The following is a 6000-nucleotide window of genomic DNA, read 5'->3' as shown; positions in this document are numbered from 1 at the left end:
ACAATCAACTGAAACAAAGAACATAAAATAATTTTTTACATTCCTTGCAGAAAGAATCAAGGTTTTTATAGTTTCAATTTCCATATGAATTTTGGTAACCTAGTTTTTAATGGAATGTGGAAACACTAGAGAGGGTCCAAAGAAGAATAACTAAAGTGATATTAGGACTCTGGAATGCTTATGAAGAGTGTTTGAGAGAATTTTGATTACAGAGGTTGGTGGATAGGAGTAAAAGAGGAGATATGATAGAGACTTTCAAGTGTTAAGAGATTCTATCAGATTAATACAGAAGAAACTATAAAAAGAGTGGATGAGGCCATCCCTTGAAGTTGTATAAAGATGTTTTGAAGAAGGGTGTGAGGAGTAGATATTTTACATGGAGAGTTGTTAATGTGTAGGTATTGTAAATAACTTCAAAACTTATTATGATAGACATGGTGTTGGTTGAGTGGGCCTCCCACAATGAGTATTTAGTCTATGAGGTTACCAAAATAATAGTAATAATAATTTTCCCTTCCTGTGACTTCTCTTTATCTGAACATACATCAATGGGGGTTTACTGATGCTCTTATGCACAAGTCTAGTTGAGGCTAACTTTTGACATACCTGTAAGATTCCTTCCACATCTACTGACAGAAGACCATCAGACAAAGGGGTTTCATTATGACATTTTAGAAAATTAGAAAATCTTTGTTGAATGCACTGGTACTTTTGCAGATGGTTCAGTTTAAATGGTCAAATTACTGACATGGATAAGACATAGGATAATAAAAAAAAAAAAAAATTGGATCAAATTTCCACTTTAAAAACAATTTATCATGAAAGGACACTCCACTCTACTCCTCTATATTCATTTCGCCATCTACCCTACTACTTAATTCTCCGATTAGACACTACAACACTATTATCATCGATGCCATTACCATCCATCACTGAAACAACAATATTTTTTGTCTGTAAAAACACAAGAGATTACAACTGTTTATAGAAAGTAGTTCACAAGAAATCCTAGACAAGCTGGATACAGATTGCAAGAATTATTTAAACTGGTTAACATTGTAATGACAAAATAAGAATGATCTGAATAGCATAAAGACTTTCTTTCTTTATTTATAGACTTTCTTTTAGATTACATTTTCTGATTTACTGATAACATGAGTAATCTATTAATTAGAGAACTGAGAAATATTGCTAACTGACCTATTATTGCAAAAGAAGTTTATAAGGCTCATCTTAAATGAAGGAAAGTACTAATTATTCTGAATGAACCAGTAGAAGTGACTTTTGCACTCTATTCGGGTTCAAATCTAGTTGCTGATGAGAGGAACAATTTCTAAGCCTTTTTTGGCCGGTTCCCGAGTTAGTCGATCTCTGGCACGGGCAAGCAGGTTTTTTCTCCTGGAAACTTGAGTTTTTCGTCCCTTAAACTCAAGAAAATCGACCGTTTAGCCCACACTATTTTCAGACATTAAAAATGTTGTGTTAGGGTTAGGGACCACGAGATGGTGGTATTTGCTAGCTGCCTTCACTGCGTACCGATTAATTAGTGATAGCCTTGGAACAGCTATCTCTGATTGGCTACCAGTGCAGATTGAACTGTCCACTCAGTCTCCAAAAAGTTAGATACGGCAAAAACAGCCTCGCCTACTCCCTATATGGGAACAAAAAGGCATTAGCATTGCTGATTTATTTCATTAATCTACACTACTTACTACAATTGTTCCTTCGAACTCTAATGGTGTTATATACTTCAGCTGCTACTCAGACAACAGCTAATATACGTATGATATAAAGAAATTATAATACCGGAAAATACTCACGTAAATTATATTTTTTATTAGTATAATTTTCACCTAAGTATCAAAGGCATCTTTAGTTGTTGTTATGTGCCATCATGGCATTTTCGACTCTTGGTGAGCCTGTGAACAAATGTTTGCCATCCCACTTGAACTTACAATCTCATTACAGCAATTGTAAGTTCAAGTTAGTAAGTACTTTTATGTTGTCCATCCAACTCTTTTTGGTTTTCCTCTTCTCACTCCCTCAATCTTCCCCAAAATAATGCCTTCTCCAATGATTCATCATCACGAATAATATTACCAAAAATACACAAACATCTGTTTAGCGATCATCGATTCCAAGGAGCATTCTGTCGTATTATTCTCTAAAACCTTATTGGTCATTCTTGCAGTCCATGGGTTTCTTAATAGTCTCATCCACACCTATAATTCAAATTAATCAATTCGCTTTCTATCTTTCATCTTAATAATCCAGCTTTCACATCCATACATCACTACTGGAAATTTCATTCCTTTGACAATTCTCACTTTTGTGGTCTTATTCACACCTGTATCTTTCATAATTTTGTTTCTTCACATTTACCATCATTTCTGATTCTGGACCCCAGTTTTCATCGATTTCTATTTCATATCCCTCTATTATAAATTCATTTAAATTGTCAGAAGCCATCATTTTGTTTTGCTGATGTTTAAATTCACCCTGGCTTTGCTAACGCCTTTTATTCTGATATAGCGAGTAGGTGAGACCGTTTTAGCCCAGTGCAAGGAAAATTTAAAAATTTTCCTTGCACTGTTTTATCCAGAAGAAAAACAGGAATATCTTTAATGCACTTGACACAACGATATGACACTGCATTTTGATTGAAAAGATGTGTTCTACTCTAATCTTTCTCACGCTGTATTTCCCAGAAAGAGAACATGCACCTCTGTAATGCATTTAAAAAACGATGGGGAATATATGTTATACTCTTTTGCGATGAGATGAATTTTCTTAAAGTTTTTATTGGTATTGAGCCTGTGTAGCTCAGTGGATGTGGCGTTTGCACACCACAGTGCTTGACCATATGAAGGAAGACTGTTTCGAATCTAGTCGTTGACTAGAGGAAATTTTTCTAAGCCGTTTTTCACCTGGTTCCCGAGTTAGTCGATCTCTGGCATGGGCAAGCAGGTTTTTTTTCCCGGAAACTTTGGTTTTTCGTTCCGTAAACTCAAGAATATTGACTGCAGAACCCACATTATTTCAGACATTAAATATAGGGACCACGAGATGGCGGCACTTGTTGAGCCATCTCTCTCTCTTCACTGCGTGCCACTTAATTAGTTTGGGACACTATCTCTGATTGGCTGCCAGTGGAGATTGAACTGCCCAAAATTAGATAGGGCTAAACGGCCTTGCCTACTCCTTAAACAGGAATAAAAAGGCATTAGCTTATTTTATTTTTTTCATTAGTACAATTTTCACCTAAGTATCAAAGGCATCTTCAGTTTGTTGTTGTTATGTGCCATCCAATCTTTTTCAACTCTTGGTGATCCTGTGAACAAACGTTTGCTGTCCCACTCTGCCTCTTGTCCTTTCTTTCGGGAATTGTAAGTTCAACTTGGTAAGTACTTTTATGTTGTCCATCCAACTCTTTGTGGTTTTCCTCTTCTCATTCCCTCAATCTTCCCCAAAATAATGCCTTCTCCAATGATTCATCAGCGTGAATAATATTACCAAAAATACACAAACTTCTGATTAGCGATCATCGGCTAGCCATCAAGGAGCATTCAGTCATATTATTTTCTAAAACCTTATTGGTCATTCTTGCAGTCCATGGGTTTCTTAATAGTCTCATCCACACCTAAAATTCAAATTAATCAATTCGCTTTCTATTTTTCTTCTTAATATTCCAGCTTTCACATCCATACATCACTACTGGAAATAGCATTCCTTTGACAATTCTCACTTTTGTGGCCTTATTCACACCTGTATCTTTCATAATTTTTGTTTCTTCACATTTACCATCGTTTCTGATTCTGGACCCCAGTTTTCATCGATTTCTATTTCATATCCCTCTATTATAAATTCATTTAAATTGTCAGAAGCCATCATTTTGTTTTTCCAATGTTTAAATTCACCCCGGCTTTGCTAACGCCTTTTATTCCGATATAGGGAGTAGGCGAGGCCGTTTTAGCCCAGTGTGAGGAAAATTTAAAAATTTTCCTTGCACTGTTTTATCCAGAAGAAAAACAGGAATATCTTTAATGCACTTGACACAACGACATGATACTGCATTTTGATTGAAAAGATGCGTTCTACTCTAATCTTTCTCACGCTGTATTTCCCAGAAAGAGAACATGCACCTCTGTAATGCATTTAAAAAACGATGGGGAATATATGTTATACTCTTGTTGCGATGAGACGAATTTTCTTAAAGTTTTTATTGGTATAGAGCCTGTTTAGCTCAGTGGATGTGGAGTTTGCACACACAGCGCTTGACCACACGAAAGAAGACTTTGTTTCGAATCTGGTCGTCGACTAGAGGAAATATTTCTAAGCCTTTTTTTCCACCAGTTCCCGAGTTAGTCGATCTCTGGCATGGGCAAGTAGGTTTTTTCTCCCGGATACTCGGGTTTTTTGTCCCGTAAACTCAAGAAAATCGACCATAGAACCCAGATTATTTCAGACATTAAATATATGGTTAGGGACCACGAGAAGGCGGCACTTGTTGAGCCATCTCTCTCTCTCTCTCTCTCTTCACTGGGTGCCGCTTAATTAGTGATAGTCTTGAGCCAGCTATCTCTGATTGGCTGCCAGCGGAGATTGAACTGCTAAACGACCTTGCCTACACCCTATACACGAATTTTTTTTATTTATTAGTACAATTTTCACCTAAGTATCAAAGGCATCTTTAGTCTGTTGTTATGGGCCATCCAGTCGTTTTCGACTCTTGGTGATCCTGTGAACAAAAGTTTGCCATCCCATTCTGCCTCTTGTGATTTCTTTCAATCCAACTTTTACTCCATATGCATGGAGGAAAAGATTCATCGTTAAAGACCCACTCTAACCATTGTTTACACAATACATATAACTCTTCATCCATCCACCCTTACACTGTACTAATGTACTGTAGGTTGATCAACCAACCTCTCGTGTATGGGCTCAACAATAAAATAAATAAATAAAAATAAAAAACACTTCCTAAACTTAATCACACCCACCTCTGACAATGCATTTCGTTCATTTATCTGCCAAGCAAAAAAATAAAACGAAATAACTAGTCCAAGTAGTCTTTCAAACCACAGTCATACATTTTCTGGGAATATCTCCTCTCTTTTCGTGCGATGTATTGAAAAAAGTCGTTGATGACCACCCTATAAATCCTCTTCAATCTTATATGTTTTTTCACGCCTCTTCTTTTTTTACTTAGCCAGTTTTTGGAAGCTCACAACCCTTTAGACTAGGGAGAAATTGTTCAGACATTGATAATTTTGGTTACTTGCCTCTGGACTTCATCATCTGCTTGGAATCAAGGAAACAAGATTTCATATATGCCCTTAATATAGCCGTGTAAAGAGTATCAATTCCCTATCACTGCTAGTTAATGCAGTTACTTCCACAACAACATAATGTGATGTCCTCTATTTTGGTTACCTTTGAAATATAACTTCTAAATTTTCACTCACTGTCCATAATCATCCCATATCTGTGGTACCATCAATTTCCTGCACTTCACTTCTGTTAACCTAGTACACAGCTTGTGATCTAGTAGCCATTCCTTTGCTCATCTTCCACTGTCTTTGACATCCAAAATATCTCTGCATCATCGTCATTGGCTATCATTTTTTATAGCTTTGAAACATCAAAAAACAAGGGTGCTATAGGTACTTTGTTATACTCTACTAATCCGTCATCTTCATCTTTTCCATAGACCAGCACTCTGGTGTCTGTCAGTCAGCTACCCTTTTATCAAAATCATCAGCGTCATATCTAACCTAATTGTTATCAGTCTATTCAACAGAGTTTATGTTGAATCTTGCATTTTATTCACCAAGAGACCGGTGTAGCCCTGTAGAAGTGGCATTTCCATCTGTAGCACTTGGTTAACCAAAGAATGTCGTTCTGAGTTCGAATGTGTTCTCGGATTATAGGAAGTTTTTCGAACCCTTTTTCGACTTTTTTCCCGAGTTTCTTGTTCTCTGGCAGATGCCAGCGGATTTT

The sequence above is a fragment of the Typopeltis vanoorti genome, chromosome 18 (assembly GCF_054136105.1).
Source record: "Typopeltis vanoorti isolate ZY-2024b chromosome 18, IOZ_Tvanoo_1.0, whole genome shotgun sequence".
Lineage (NCBI taxonomy): Eukaryota > Metazoa > Arthropoda > Arachnida > Uropygi > Thelyphonidae > Typopeltis > Typopeltis vanoorti.
This window is presented reverse-complemented; position numbering follows the sequence as displayed.